This window comes from Pleurodeles waltl, chromosome 6, assembly GCF_031143425.1.
Source record: "Pleurodeles waltl isolate 20211129_DDA chromosome 6, aPleWal1.hap1.20221129, whole genome shotgun sequence".
Classification (NCBI taxonomy): Eukaryota; Metazoa; Chordata; class Amphibia; order Caudata; family Salamandridae; genus Pleurodeles; species Pleurodeles waltl.
The window spans coordinates 1,556,714,243-1,556,731,274 of record NC_090445.1 but is presented as its reverse complement, the minus strand read 5'-3'; the positions used below and the strand labels follow the sequence as shown (position 1 = coordinate 1,556,731,274).

Sequence of the window (17,032 nt, the reverse complement as noted above, 5' to 3'; positions counted from 1 at the left end):
CACTGGGGCTCAGGTTTTACCTGCCCTGAACCCAGGAGATTGGATAATAGCGTTCGCCTTGCAGGATGCTTATCTCCATATTTCAGTCCTGCCTGCCCACAGACGTTACTTGCGGTTCATGATAGGCCACAAGCACTTTCAGTTCTCCCTCCTTCCCTCTGGCTTTACCAGTGCCCCTCTGGTGCTCATCTTTACAGATCAGGGGTTTCAGTTTTCTCTTAACTCGATGACTGACTGTTGAAGGCAGACTCGCCCCAGGCTGTCGTCTCCCACCTCCAGACTCTGGCGGACCTCCTCCATTCCGTGGGGTTCGCTATAAACTTACCAAAGTCACACCTGACTCCCTATCAGATGCTCCCTTTCATCGGAGCTGTTCTGGACACAGTGCAGTTTTGGGCTTATCCTCCCGAGTGGCGAGTCCAGGATATTCAGGCTACGATAACGATCTTTCAGCCTCTATCCTGGATTTTGGTGAGAAGGAATCTGAGGCTGCTGGGCCTTGTGGCCTCATGCATCCTGCTGGTGGCACATGGCAGATGGCATATCCGGGCTCTGCAGTGGAACCTGAAATTCCAGTGGGTGCAGCATCAGGGGAATCTCTCCAAGGTCCAGATCTCAGAGGGAACTGTGCGAGATCTGCAGTGGTGATTAATGAGCTGTGATTGGGTCAGAGGCAGATCTCTTTCCCTTCCCCAACCAGATCTGACAGTAGTGACTGATGCGTCACTCCTGAGATGGGGCAGTATCTGGGAGAGGTGGAAATCAGAGCCTTCTGGTCTCCGGCGGAGTCTTGACTCAACATCAGTCTGTTGGCACGCTGTTTGATCCGGTCAGCATTCAAGATATTTCTTCCCTCTGTCAAGGGGCATATGGTGCCAGTGTTCACAGTCAACACCAATGCCATTTGATACTGCAACATGCAGGACATGGTGGGCTCGTCGACCCTTTCTCAACAGACTCTGCACCGCTCTCTTGACTTGTCTGGAACAGCAGGACATAGCCCTAGTGGTTCAATATCTGGAGGACTCTGAACACTAGAGCAGACCAACTCAGCCAAAAATTTCTACCGTATCCCGAATAGCACCTCCATCCGGAGGTGGCACATGGTCTCTTTAAGAAGAGGGAAGAGCCTTTGGTATATCTGTTCACCTCCGCAGAGAATGCGCAATGTCAGTAGTTTTTCACGTTGGAGTTTTGCTAAGGCGCAGTTGCTCTGAGACGCTTGTCTTGAGTGGAACTCAGGCCTCCTGTACACCACTTCTGCCCAGAGTTCTCAAGAAGATTAAGAATAACCAGACCCAAGAAATCATTGTGGCTCTGGACTGAGCACGGATAGTCTTGCATCCCGTGCTGTTGAGATGTCCATAGGTTCCTTAAAGGTCTTACAAATATGTTTCCTCCTTCCCCATTCATTATGTCTCAATGGGATCTGAATTTGGTTTGATTTTTCTGATGTGCGCTCCTTTTGAGCTTCTTCACAATTGTCTTTCCAGGCTTCTCACTTTGACAACAGCCTTCCTTGTGGCATTGCATCTGCCTGCAGGGTGAGTGAGCTGCAGGTATTGTCAACTAAGCCGCCCTACCTTTCCATATAACCTGACAAACTGGTGCTTCACACTTGGGCTTCTTTTCTGCCAGAAGTGGTTACACATATTCGTGTGGGGCAATCCATCACCTTGCCTACTTTTTAAGCCCCACATCCTTCTAAAGAAGAGGGAAGACGCCACCACCTGGACCCAGAACGAGAGTTAGGTTTGTACCTTGAGCATACAAAAGAGTTCTGGGTGGATGATCAACTCTGTTGGTTGTGTGGGTGCGAATAAAAGTCAGGCAGTGCAGAAGCAGACCATCTCCAGATGGGTCATACTCTGCATTAAGATCTGCTGCGCACTGGCAAAAAAGCAGCCACCTGAAGGTTTGCATGTTCATTCTACGTGAGCTACAGCCATTACCACTGTGTTAGCACGTGGAGTCCCAGTCCTTGACATCTGTCATGCGGCAATGTGGGCTTCTCTGCACATGTTTAACAAACACTACTGCCTGGACAGTCAGGTCCGTAGACGTGGGTAGTTTGCTTGTTCTGTTTTGTAGGACTTATTAGTATGATCTTGGTTCGCAGACCCACCTCTGGGGATCGTATTGCTTAGGTGTCGATTCAAAGATAAGGAATCTGCAGCTAGAATATGTCTTTACCAGATAGTGTGTTTCGCTCATACTTCAGTCTGAGAGGAAACACGAATAAAAGGAATTCCAACAGTGCAGAACCCTAAGTCTGAGTAATACATTTGTTAAGGCACTTTCTTAGGTTCAAATAAGGGAAGTATGCAGGTCAAATCTAGCAACACAAATACACTTTTGAAAATAATCACAGCGGTAGACTAATAAAGACCATAGAAACAAACAATAAAAATACACCACTTCAATCATAAATAATATATCTGCATATACAGTGATTATATACTCATTCACAATGCAAAACTAAAAATAAGAATTAAAAATCCATCACCATGGGGCGAGGTAGGGACACCCTCTTTTTGCCACCTTCAAGTCGAGAACCCAGACGACTGCCACAAGAGAAAACAACCCTCAATAGGAACCGGGCAAAGGCGTTCCTTTCCCGGTATGAGTTCTGTCTCTGACCGTAGTCGTCAGGTTTCCCTCTTAAATACCTTAAGCAAGTTGGAGAGGAGAATTCGAAAAACTCCCCCTCCCATCCTCTAAGTTGTTCAAACGCTGGCTGTTCCAGTCCATGTTGAAAAAGCACATTAGGATTGGCCACCTCCCAAGGTGTGCTTCCAAGACCAAACTGTTCCTTGCAATACCATAAACATCACCCTTATCTCCCACACTCCTCCCTGATGTGTTCTTGCCCTTGGTGAGAAAAGAGCACGAAGAGAGAAAACATGAGCAAAAAACATGTTGCATAAGTTGTGCACAGAAAAATACCTGCACCACCAATGTGACATTGTTTGAAGCTAAGTTAAGTACAAAATGGAGTCAGTGGTCAAGATGGAGCAGTGGTTAAATACAGATATCATTACACAAAGGTAAGTAACTTGTTCTTTGTAATGTGAGCTCATGAAGGGCTCCGATTTGCAGTTATATCTATGCATCGTATTGGAAATAAATAGTTGGAAGGATGATGGATGAAAATAATTTTTTTTAGCTTGCTGATGTACATTGAGACCCATGAAGTTCAGACGTGCTCCAAACAAGGAACACCCCCGTTCTTTGTCTGAAAGAGGTCTACCTAGTTCCCTTTCCCACTGCTTCAGACCTTTAGCTTGCCTAATGCCTGTGTTAAAGGGAAGTGAATAACTTTCTGGTGGAAGCAGTTTATCTCCATCCTTCATTAGATACCATTTTTCAGATTTAGTCAGGTATTTGGATGCAAAAGGTTTTATTGAGTTTTGCAGTACCTAGTTTCTGATTTGCAGGTAATAAATCTTTTCTTTTTGGATAAACACATTTATTTTTTATTTGTTCAAATTGATTGACCCCTGTGGACTTACACATGCCCCCAGTTCTTCTGCACCCTGTTTCGCCCCAAATGGCATAGGAGTCTGTCATAGTGACCAGATAGATTAAGGGGTCAACAGGATTGGGATGAACAGCGATGTAAAAGGGGTTAGATTATCTCTCACTGCATTCTTATCTCAGAATGCAAAGTGTAGGTTTCATCACTGGTGAGAAGTATAAACTCCATGCATTGTGCTTTTCAGGTCTCGCTTGAGATAGGGCAGGCACTGTCGCTTTTAAAGATATTTTCTTACTTTGAAAAAACCTAAAAAGGGCCCTGAGGCCGCCCATTTCTTTACCATTGGTTGGCCTCATTTTCAGAGGGTGTGAGTTATAGTTACTTTAGGGCATGAGTTATAGCTCCTTGAGATAACTATAACTGGTGAATTTCAGTGAATTTATGCATTTAAAATGGCTTGTTTTAGGTAAGATTTTCACCTTACTTACAACGTCCCTTTACCCTTTTTTCCCCAGGGACTACATATCTGTGCTTGTGTGTCTGCATGTGAACATGAACATATATAAAACCTCCATTTAAAAAAACACACCTATAGGCATTGCCACTGTTTGCTGCAAATTCACACTAAACCCTGAGACTGCCCCACATGCCTTCATTTCTCTTACAAGTGTGGGGAAGGATCTTACCTCGTCTGTCACGCAGGCCAAAGTGCCATCCACGTATATGCAAAGGGTGAGTGTATCAGGGTCCATTTTGACTCCAGACATGTCCCAATTCTGTCTGACCTTCCTTTTTTGTTATCAGCTCTAAATACATGGTGAAGAGAAGAGAGAGCATCCATGCTTGATGTTGCCCCGAATGTGCACCAGTCGGGATTCTGTGCCGTTTACTTGAACCACCACCATGGGCACCTGCTGACAGCTGTTAACCCGTATTGTAACCCTAGGACCGATGCCAAGCTTGTTACGCACTTCCTGTTGCTGGGACCAGTTCACCCTATTGAATGCCCTTTCGGCATCCATAGGTAGTCCAGAACATGCAGTACTCTATTAGTATTGTCATTATATAAACCTTGACTGGTCAGACTCAATGATGCCAGGTGTATAAAAGTAGAGCTTATGTGCCTGGAGTCACATGAAAATCTTAGCATGTACGTTGATTAAGGATACCAGCCTGCAGGATGCACAGAACACAAGTTCCTGCCCAAGTTTCGGGATAACCAAAACGGATGTATTTAGCATTAATTCTGCAAGGTTCCTACATCTGCAATAGAATTATATAGCTGGGTGATTGTTGCTACAGTGACATGAGGAAAACGCCTTGCGGCATAATGACGTAAAGCCATCTTGTCCTGCCACTTTATCTGTCTAAAAATGTGAGTTGGTTGAGATAACCTTCTTTAGTCAGACTGGTTTGTCTAGGAAATGAGAGCACCACTGTGAGAGCAGAATGTTCTCTGTGTGCTTGAGATAGTCCCATATATTATTCCTAAGGAGTAGGAGCCTGATGTATGGAGATTCACATTAAGAAATTAAATAACAATTAACAATTCATTTGCAGTTTCTTAAACGGAATCTACTAAAATGCATTTGGTTTGCACTCCGACTTCTAGTGAAAGCATTGGCAGCCCTTTTTCCGAAACGAAAAATCAGATGCATTGAAAAAAAGAAAATTAATTCTTTTAATTTAATTAAATTTAATTTAATTAATGACCACTGCCTGCTCAAAAAATGTTTTTGTTGTCATTCACAAAATGGAAGGTCTGTTGGGGGGGGGGGGGGGGGGGGGGGGGGCTGTTCCTGTTTACGAATGCTTACCACCACTTTTGATTTGGTGGGAAAAAACAATTGTTTTGTGACTGTTTTTTTATAGCAAAATATTAATATATAAGCTAAGGAATCTGTATTTGCTGTGGACACTCTTCACATGCCCCTTCCAACTACAGATTCTATGGTTATTTTAAAACCGATATTTGTAGTTCTGTAACTTATTGGCAAATTAAAATACGGGTTTGGTACATTTAAAACAGCTATTTTACGGTTGCAAAGACTCAGATTTGACATTTTAACCTCAGGGCCATAGACATCTGTGTACAGAAGGGTGTATTTATTCCCAGATTCCAGAGCCATGTCCTCCTCTTTCATGTATGTCTCACCCTGCCTCCCCTTTATGCTTATCAATCTATCCCTGTTAATTTTGGCTCTCAGTTTGCATGCTAATAGTTTTCTGGCTTTGTTACTCCCTTTGTAGTACAATAGTACATATTCTGCAACTTGTGCTCTTACTACCATTAGCGCATGCCATAATTTCAGGGAACCTGATCTTTTATGAACTGCTTCCAGTTCCTTCAGTTGGAATTTCAGTTCCTCCTTTTCTTCCTGGATTAATTTATGTTAGCAGATACAGCAGTGAGGGTGCTGCGCACAACCAGTTGAGGGCATCCTGATGGACATTTGTTTGCATTAATTCACTGTTTTCTTTCAGGTACCTAGTGATTGACTGTAAGGAAATGCCTCCTTGGCATGGTTACCCCCTGACTTTTTGCCTTTGCTGATGCTATGTTTTGAATTGAAAGTGTGCTGAGGCCTGCTAACCAGGCCCCAGCACCAGTGTTCTTTCCCTAACCTGTACTTTTGATTCCACAATTGGCACACCCTGGCATCCAGATAAGTCCCTTGTAACTGGTACCTCTGGTACCAAGGGCCCTGATGCCAGGGAAGGTCTCTAAGGGCTGCAGCATGTATTATGCCACCCTAGAGACCCCTCACTCAGCACAGACACACTGCTTACCAGCTTGTGTGTGCTAGTGAGAACAAAATGAGTAAGTCGACATGGCACTCCCCTCAGGGTGCCATGCCAGCCTCTCACTGCCTATGCAGTATAGGTAAGACACCCCTCTAGCAGGCCTTACAGCCCTAAGGCAGGGTGCACTATACCATAGGTGAGGGTACCAGTGCATGAGCACTGTGCCCCTACAGTGTCTAAGCAAAACCTTAGACATTGTAAGTGCAGGGTAGCCATAAGAGTATATGGTCTGGGAGTCTGTTTTACACGAACTCCACAGCACCATAATGGCTACACTGAAAACTGGGAAGTTTGGTATCAAACTTCTCAGCACAATAAATGCACACTGATGCCAGTGTACATTTTTTTGTAAAATACACCACAGAGGGCACCTTAGAGGTGCCCCCTGAAACTTAACCGACTATCTGTGTAGGCTGACTGGTTCCAGCAGCCTGCCACACTAGAGACATGTTGCTGGCCCCATGGGGAGAGTGCCTTTGTCACTCTGAGGCCAGTAACAAAGCCTGCACTGGGTGGAGATGCTAACACCTCCCCCAGGCAGGAGCTGTAACACCTGGCGGTGAGCCTCAAAGGCTCACCCCTTTGTCACAGCACAGCAGGGCACTCCAGCTTAGTGGAGTTGCCCGCCCCCTCCGGCCACGGCCCCCACTTTTGGCGGCAAGGCTGGAGGAAACAAAGAAAACAACAAGGAGGAGTCACTGGCCAGTCAGGACAGCCCCTAAGGTGTCCTGAGCTGAGGTGACTCTAACTTTTAGAAATCCTCCATCTTGCAGATGGAGGATTCCCCCAATAGGATTAGGGATGTGACCCCCTCCCCTTGGGAGGAGGCACAAAGAGGGTGTACCCACCCTCAGGGCTAGTAGCCATTGGCTACTAACCCCCCAGACCTAAACACGCCCTTAAATTTAGTATTTAAGGGCTCCCCTGAACCTAGAAAAACAGATTCCTGCAACTACAAGAAGAAGGACTGCCGAGCTGACAAACCCCTGCAGAAGAAGACCAGAAGACACCAACTGCCTTGGCCCCAGACTTACCGGCCTGTCTCCTGCCTTCCAAAGAACCTGCTCCAGCGACGCTTTCCAAGGGACCAGCGACCTCTGAATCCTCTGAGGACTGCCCTGCTTCGAAAAAGACAAGAAACTCCCGAGGACAGCGGCCCTGCTCCAAAAGAACTGCAACTTTGTTACAAGGAGCAGATTTAAAGACCCCTGCAACTCCCCGCAAGAAGCGTGAGACTTGCAACACTGCACCCGGCGACCCCGACTCGACTGGTGGAGAACAACCAACTCAGGGAGGACCCTCCGGCGACTCTACGACTGTGAGTAACCAAAGTTGTCCCCCCTGAGCCCCCACAGCGACGCCTGCAGAGGGAATCCCCAGGCTCCCCCTGACCGCGACTGTCTGAACTCCATTTCCCGACGGCTGGAAAAGACCCTGCACCCGCAGCCCCCAGCCCCTAAAGAAACGGAACTTCTGTGCAGGAGTGACCCCCAGGAGGCCCTCTCCCTTGCCCAGGTGGTGGCTACCCCGAGGACCCCCCCCCTTGCCTGCCTGCATCGCTGAAGAGACCCCTTGGTCTCCCATTGAAAACTGAAGGAAACCCGACGCTTGTTTGCACACTGCACCCGGCCGCCCCGCGCTGCTGAGGGTGTACTTTCTGTGCTATCTTGTGTCCCCCCCGGTGCCCTACAAAACCCCCCTGGTCTGCCCTCCGAAGACGCAGACTGGAACCGGGGCACCCCCTTCTCTTCATTATAGCCTATGTGTTTTGGGCACCTCTTTGACCTTTACACCTGACCGGCCCTGAGCTGCTGGTGTGATAACTTTGGGGTTGCTCTGAACCCCCAACAGTGGGCTACCTTGGACCAAAAACTCAAACCTGTAAGTGACTTACTTACCTGTGAAAACTAACAATAACTTACCTCCCCCAGGAACTGTGAAAATTGCACTGTGTCCACTTTTAAAACAGCTTATTATGTTTTATGCAAAAAGTATACATGCTAAAGTAATGATTCAAAGTTCCTAGAGTACTTACCTGCAATACCTTTCAAAAGAGCTATTACATGTAAAATTTGAACCTGTGGTTCTTAAAATAAACTAAGAAAATATATTTTTCTATAACAAAACCTATTGGCTGGATTTGTCTCTGAGTGTGTGTACCTCATTTATTGTCTATGTGTATGTACAACAAATGCTTAACACTACTCCTTGGATAAGCCTACTGCTCGACCACACTACCACAAAATAGAGCATTAGTATTATCTCTTTTTACCACTATTTTACCTCTAAGGGGAACCCTTGGACTCTGTGCATGCTATTCCTTACTTTGAAATAGCACATACAGAGCCAACTTCCTACATTGGTGGATCAGCGGTGGGGTACAAGACTTTGCATTTGCTGGACTACTCAGCCAATACCTGATCACACGACAAATTCCAAAATTGTCATTAGAAATTGATTTTTGCAATTTGAAAAGTTTTCTAAATTCTTTAAAGTCCTGCTAGGGCCTTGTGTTAGTCCCTGTTAGCATTTCTTTTAGAGTTTAAAAGTTTGTAAAAGTTTGAATTAGATTCTAGAACTAGTTTTAGATTCTTAAAAGCATTCCAACTTTTAGAAGAATAATGTCTAGTACAGAGATGAATGTGGTGGAACTCGACACCACACCTTACCTCCATCTCCAGATGAAAGAGCTAAGGTCACTCTGTAACATAATAAAAATAACAATGGGCTCCAGACCTACCAAAGTACAGCTCCAGGAGCTGTTGGCAGAGTATGATAGAGCCAACCCCTCTGTGGATAACACAGAGGAGGATGATAGTGAACTGGAGGAAGAATCCCCTCCACCAGTCCTATCTAGGGAGAACAGGGCTTCTCAAGCCCTGACTCCAAAAATAATAGTCAGAGATGCTGGCTCCCTCACAGGAGGGTCCAGCCTCTCTGAAATCACTGAGGATAACTCCAGTGAAGAGGACATCCAGTTAGCCAGGATGGCCAAAAGATTGGCTTTGGAAAAACAGATCCTAGCCATAGAAAGGGAAAGACAAGAGATGGGCCTAGGACCCATCAATGGTGGCAGCAACATAAATAGGGTCAGAGATTCTCCTGACATGTTGAAAATCCCCAAAGGGATTGTAACAAAATATGAAGATGGTGATGACATCACCAAATGGTTCACAGCTTTTGAGAGGGCTTGTGAAACCAGAAAAGTGAACAAATCTCACTGGGGTGCTCTCCTTTGGGAAATGTTCACAGGAAAGTGTAGGGATAGACTCCTCACACTCTCTAAAAAAGATGCAGAATCTTATGACCTCATGAAGGGTACCCTGATTGAGGGCTTTGGATTCTCCACTGAGGAGTATAGGATTAGATTCAGGGGGGCTCAAAAATCCTCGAGCCAGACCTGGGTTGACTTTGTAGACTACTCAGTAAAAACACTAGATGGTTGGATTCAAGGCAATGGTGTAAATGATTATGATGGGCTGTACAATTTATTTGTGAAAGAACACCTATTAAGTAATTGTTTCAATGATAAACTGCATCAGCATCTGGTGGACCTAGGACCAATTTCTCCCCAAGAATTGGGAAAGAAGGCGGACCATTGGGTCAAGACTAGGGTGTCCAAAACTTCCACAGGGGGTGACCAAAAGAAAGGGGTCACAAAACCTCCCCAGGGGAAAGGTGGTGAGACAGCCAAAAACAAAGATAGTAAAGAGTCTTCTACAGGCCCCCAAAAACCTGCACAGGAGGGTGGGCCCAGAGCCTCTTCACAAAACAATTCTGGGTACAAGGGTAAAAACTTTGATGCCAAAAAGGCCTGGTGTCGTAACTGTAGTCATTCTGGACACCAAACTGGAGACAAAGCCTGTCCCAAGAAAGATACCACTTCTAACTCCCATCCAGCTAAAACTGGAATGGCCAGTCTCCAAGTGGGATCAACAGTGTGCCCAGAGCAAATCAGGTGTCACACTGAAGCTACATTAGTCTCTGAGGGTGGGGTGGATTTAGCCACACTGGCTGCCTGGCCCCCTAACATGCAAAAATACAGGCAGCAGCTCTTAATTAATGGGACAAGTGTAGAGGGCCTGAGGGATACAGGTGCCAGTGTCACCATGGTGACAGAGAAACTGGTTTCCCCTGGCCAATACCTGACTGGACAAACCTATCCAGTCACCAATGCTGACAATCAGACTAAAGTACATCCCATGGCAATGGTAACTTTAGAGTGGGGAGGGGTCAATGGCCTGAAACAGGTGGTGGTCTCCTCAAATATCCCAGTAGACTGTTTGCTTGGAAACGACCTGGAGTCCTCAGCATGGGCTGAGGTAGAACTGAAAACCCATGCAGCCATGCTGGGTATCCCTGAACTGGTGTGTGTCAAGACTAGGGCACAGTGCAAGGCACAGGGTGAAAAAGTAGAGCTGGAGTCTGGAAAAATGGCCCAGCCTACCAAGAGAAAAGGAAAGTCAGCTGGGAAACCAGCTGCAACACAGCACCAAAAAGAGAACCTCTCTTCTCAGGAAGAAGTTCTGCCCTCTGAGGGAACTGAGCCTATGGAGCTGGAACCTTATCAGGTTGAGCTCTTGGGCCCAGGGGGACCCTCAAGGGAAGAGTTGTGTAAGGGACAAGAAACCTGTCCCTCTCTTGAAGGCCTTAGGCAGCAAGCTGCTGAAGAGTCCAAAGGCAAGAAAAATGGAACACATAGGGTCTATTGGGAAGATGGACTCCTGTACACTGAGGCAAGAGATCCCAAACCTGGTGCCACTAGGAGAGTGGTAGTGCCTCAGGGTTTCAGAGAGTTTATTCTGACCTTAGCCCATGATATTCCCCTTGCTGGGCATTTGGGACAAACCAAGACGTGGGAGAGGTTGGTCAACCACTTCTACTGGCCCAATATGTCCCAGAAGGTTAAGGAGTTTTGCCTCTCCTGCCCCACCTGTCAAGCCAGTGGTAAGACAGGTGGGCATCCAAAGGCCCCCCTCATTCCACTTCCAGTGGTGGGGGTCCCCTTTGAAAGAGTGGGTGTGGACATAGTTGGTCCACTAGAACCTCCCACAGCCTCAGGAAATATGTACATCCTAGTAGTAGTGGATCATGCTACTAGGTATCCGGAAGCTATTCCCCTTAGGTCGACTACTGCCCCTGCAGTAGCCAAGGCCCTCATTGGTATCTTTACCAGAGTGGGTTTCCCTAAGGAGGTGGTTTCTGACAGAGGTACCAACTTCATGTCAGCTTACCTAAAACACATGTGGAATGAGTGTGGAGTGACTTATAAATTCACTACACCATATCATCCACAAACTAATGGCCTTGTTGAGAGATTCAACAAGACATTAAAGGGCATGATCATGGGGCTCCCAGAAAAACTCAAAAGGAGATGGGATGTCCTCCTGCCATGTCTGCTTTTTGCTTACAGAGAGGTGCCTCAGAAGGGAGTAGGATTCTCACCCTTTGAACTTCTGTTTGGCCACCCTGTAAGGGGACCACTTGCTCTTGTTAAAGAAGGTTGGGAGAGACCTCTTCATGAGCCTAAACAAGACATAGTGGACTATGTACTTGGCCTTCGCTCAAGAATGGCAGAGTACATGGAAAAGGCAAGTAAAAACCTTGAGGCCAGCCAACAACTCCAGAAGTTGTGGTATGACCAAAAGGCTGCACTGGTTGAATTTCAACCAGGGCAGAAAGTCTGGGTTCTGGAGCCTGTGGCTCCCAGGGCACTCCAGGACAAATGGAGTGGCCCTTACCCAGTACTAGAAGGAAGAGTCAGGTCACCTACCTGGTAGACCTGGGCACAAGCAGGAGCCCCAAGAGGGTGATCCATGTAAACCGCCTTAAGCTCTTCCATGACAGGGCTGATGTAAATCTGTTGATGGTAACAGATGAGGACCAGGAAGCTGAGAGTGAGCCTCTCCCTGATCTCCTCTCATCAGACCCTAAAGATGGCTCAGTAGATGGAGTGATCTACTCAGACACCCTCTCTAGCCAACAGCAAGCTGACTGTAGGAAGGTCCTACAACAGTTTGCTGAACTCTTTTCCCTAACCCCTGGTCAGACACACCTGTGTACCCATGATGTGGACACAGGAGACAGCATGCCTGTCAAAAACAAAATATTTAGACAGTCTGATCAAGTTAAGGAAAGCATCAAGGTGGAAGTCCACAAGATGCTGGAATTGGGAGTAATAGAGCACTCTGACAGCCCCTGGGCTAGCCCAGTGGTCTTAGTCCCCAAACCTCACACCAAAGAAGGAAAGAGAGAGATGAGGTTTTGTGTGGACTACAGAGGTCTCAACTCTGTCACCAAGACAGATGCTCATCCCATTCCTAGAGCTGATGAGCTCATAGACAAATTAGGGGCTGCCAAATTCTTAAGTACCTTTGACTTAACAGCAGGGTACTGGCAAATCAAAATGGCCCCTGGAGCAAAAGAAAAGACAGCATTCTCCACACCTGATGGGCATTATCAGTTCACTGTTATGCCCTTTGGTTTAAAGAATGCCCCTGCCACCTTCCAAAGGTTGGTGAATCAAGTCCTTGCTGGGTTGGAATCCTTTAGTGCACCTTATCTTGATGATATTGCTGTCTTCAGCTCCACCTGGCAGGATCACCTGGTCCACCTGAAGAAGGTTTTGAAGGCTCTGCAATCTGCAGGCCTCTCTATCAAGTCATCCAAATGCCAGATAGGGCAGGGAACTGTGGTTTACTTGGGACACCTTGTAGGTGGAGGCCAAGTTCAGCCACTCCAACCCAAGATCCAGACTATTCTGGACTGGGTAGCTCCAAAAACCCAGACTCAAGTCAGGGCATTCCTTGGCTTGACTGGGTACTATAGGAGGTTTGTGAAGGGATATGGATCCATTGTGACAGCCCTCACAGAACTCACCTCCAAGAAAATGCCCAAGAAAGTAAACTGGACTGTAGAATGCCAACAGGCCTTTGACACCCTGAAGCAAGCTATGTGCACAGCACCAGTTCTAAAAGCTCCAGATTACTCCAAGCAATTCATTGTGCAAACAGATGCCTCTGAACATGGGATAGGGGCAGTTTTGTCCCAAACAAATGATGATGGCCTTGACCAGCCTGTTGCTTTCATTAGCAGGAGGTTACTCCCCAGGGAGCAGCGTTGGAGTGTCATTGAGAGGGAGGCCTTTGCTGTGGTTTGGTCCCTGAAGAAGTTGAGACCATACCTCTTTGGTACTCACTTCCTAGTTCAGACTGACCACAGACCTCTCAGATGGCTGATGCAAATGAAAGATGAAAATCCAAAACTGTTGAGGTGGTCCATCTCCCTACAGGGAATGGACTTTATAGTGGAACACAGACCTGGGACTGCCCATGCCAATGCAGATGGCCTTTCCAGGTTCTTCCACTTAGACAATGAAGACTCTCTTGGGAAAGGTTAGTCTCATCCTCTTTCGTTTGGGGGGGGGGGTTGTGTAAGGAAATGCCTCTTTGGCATGGTTCCCCCCTGACTTTTTGCCTTTGCTGATGCTATGTTTTGAATTGAAAGTGTGCTGAGGCCTGCTAACCAGGCCCCAGCACCAGTGTTCTTTCCCTAACCTGTACTTTTGATTCCACAATTGGCACACCCTGGCATCCAGATAAGTCCCTTGTAACTGGTACCTCTGGTACCAAGGGCCCTGATGCCAGGGAAGGTCTCTAAGGGCTGCAGCATGTATTATGCCACCCTAGAGACCCCTCACTCAGCACAGACACACTGCTTACCAGCTTGTGTGTGCTAGTGAGAACAAAATGAGTAAGTCGACATGGCACTCCCCTCAGGGTGCCATGCCAGCCTCTCACTGCCTATGCAGTATAGGTAAGACACCCCTCTAGCAGGCCTTACAGCCCTAAGGCAGGGTGCACTATACCATAGGTGAGGGTACCAGTGCATGAGCACTGTGCCCCTACAGTGTCTAAGCAAAACCTTAGACATTGTAAGTGCAGGGTAGCCATAAGAGTATATGGTCTGGGAGTCTGTTTTACACGAACTCCACAGCACCATAATGGCTACACTGAAAACTGGGAAGTTTGGTATCAAACTTCTCAGCACAATAAATGCACACTGATGCCAGTGTACATTTTATTGTAAAATACACCACAGAGGGCACCTTAGAGGTGCCCCCTGAAACTTAACCGACTATCTGTGTAGGCTGACTGGTTCCAGCAGCCTGCCACACTAGAGACATGTTGCTGGCCCCATGGGGAGAGTGCCTTTGTCACTCTGAGGCCAGTAACAAAGCCTGCACTGGGTGGAGATGCTAACACCTCCCCCAGGCAGGAGCTGTAACACCTGGCGGTGAGCCTCAAAGGCTCACCCCTTTGTCACAGCCCAGCAGGGCACTCCAGCTTAGTGGAGTTGCCCGCCCCCTCCGGCCACGGCCCCCACTTTTGGCGGCAAGGCTGGAGGGAACAAAGAAAGCAACAAGGAGGAGTCACTGGCCAGTCAGGACAGCCCCTAAGGTGTCCTGAGCTGAGGTAACTCTAACTTTTAGAAATCCTCCATCTTGCAGATGGAGGATTCCCCCAATAGGGTTAGGATTGTGACCCCCTCCCCTTGGGAGGAGGCACAAAGAGGGTGTACCCACCCTCAGGGCTAGTAGCCATTGGCTACTAACCCCCCAGACCTAAACACGCCCTTAAATTTAGTATTTAAGGGCTCCCCTGAACCTAGAAAAACAGATTCCTGCAACTACAAGAAGAAGGACTGCCGAGCTGACAAACCCCTGCAGAGGAAGACCAGAAGACTCCAACTGCCTTGGCCCCAGACTTACCGGCCTGTCTCCTGCCTTCCAAAGAACCTGCTCCAGCGACGCTTTCCAAGGGACCAGCGACCTCTGAATCCTCTGAGGACTGCCCTGCTTCGAAAAAGACAAGAAACTCCAGAGGACAGCGGCCCTGCTCCAAAAGAACTGCAACTTTGTTACAAGGAGCAGATTTAAAGACCCCTGCAACTCCCCGCAAGAAGCGTGAGACTTGCAACACTGCACCCGGCGACCCCGACTCGACTGGTGGAGAACAACCAACTCAGGGAGGACCCTCCGGCGACTTTACGACTGTGAGTAACCAAAGTTGTCCCCCCTGAGCCCCCACAGCGACGCCTGCAGAGGGAATCCCCAGGCTCCCCCTGACCGCGACTGTCTGAACTCCATTTCCCGACGGCTGGAAAAGACCCTGCACCCGCAGCCCCCAGCCCCTAAAGAAACGGAACTTCTGTGCAGGAGTGACCCCCAGGAGGCCCTCTCCCTTGCCCAGGTGGTGGCTACCCCGAGGACCCCCCCCCTTGCCTGCCTGCATCGCTGAAGAGACCCCTTGGTCTCCCATTGAAAACTGAAGGAAACCCGACGCTTGTTTGCACACTGCACCCGGCCGCCCCCGCGCTGCTGAGGGTGTACTTTCTGTGCTATCTTGTGTCCCCCCCGGTGCCCTACAAAAACCCCCTGGTCTGCCCTCCGAAGACGCGGGTACTTACCTGCTGGCAGACTGGAACCGGGGCACCCCCTTCTCTCCATTATAGCCTATGTGTTTTGGGCACCTCTTTGACCTTTACACCTGACCGGCCCTGAGCTCCTGGTGTGATAACTTTGGGGTTGCTCTGAACCCCCAACGGTGGGCTACCTTGGACCAAAAACTCAAACCTGTAAGTGACTTACTTACCTGTGAAAACTAACAATAACTTACCTCCCCCAGGAACTGTGAAAATTGCAGTGTGTCCACTTTTAAAACAGCTTATTATGTTTTATGCAAAAAGTATACATGCTAAAGTAATGATTCAAAGTTCCTAGAGTACTTACCTGCAATACCTTTCAAAAGAGCTATTACATGTAAAATTTGAACCTGTGGTTCTTAAAATAAACTAAGAAAAGATATTTTTCTATAACAAAACCTATTGGCTCGATTTGTCTCTGAGTGTGTGTACCTCATTTATTGTCTATGTGTATGTACAACAAATGCTTAACACTACTCCTTGGATAAGCCTACTGCTCGACCACACTACCACAAAATAGAGCATTAGTATTATCTCTTTTTACCACTATTTTACCTCTAAGGGGAACCCTTGGACTCTGTGCATGCTATTCCTTACTTTGAAATAGCACATACAGAGCCAACTTCCTACATTGACTCCTTCACCTCTTTTTGGTGTAGTTGACTGGGGATCAACGTATTTCACCTTCTCTAGTTTCTCATCTGGTGCGGTCATTGAGACTGTTATAGGAATCTGACTGTGGTTAGAGAGTGAAAACACCCCTATCCTTGCCTCTGATATTCTATGTGTCACTGAGGTTGTACCCCCAAAAAAAGAATCCAGAATCTCCCAGTCCTGGGGATCGCCTGAACCCACCAGGTACAAAACTTTCAGGAATGGTGCTTTGTGCAGACTAGTATGTCTGAGAAGGCATTACAAGTTATACCAGGAATCTACCATTTTGAGCCGTATGTACACGGAGGGCAGATATCCCCCACCATTGACCATCCATGCAGACCCAGACATGATGAAGGTGACTGTATATGTTTAAGGAATTCAATGGATCTATAATGGGTGGGTCTGGTAGACTGGTAACCATGAAGTATAAACAGGCTGCCACAACTACCATTCACTTCATAGCCTGGCTTGAAGGAACAGTAGCCATCCTCACTCAGAAAAGGGGTGTACTTTGACTGCCTCCATCATGTAGGCGTGGAGGGCAGATGTTGCTAAAGCCAAAAGTGACATGGATTGTGTCCAGTAGGCTTGCTTGCTTGTCGGAGTCAC

The 17,032-nt window shown here is 47.4% G+C and overlaps 1 protein-coding gene across 2 annotated transcripts in view; it reads left to right on the top strand.

Moving 5' to 3' along the window:
* Positions 1-17,032, top strand: part of MTOR (mechanistic target of rapamycin kinase) — a 1,113,749-nt gene that overhangs the window by 100,545 nt on the left and 996,172 nt on the right. The gene's annotated exons all lie outside the window — the stretch shown is intronic.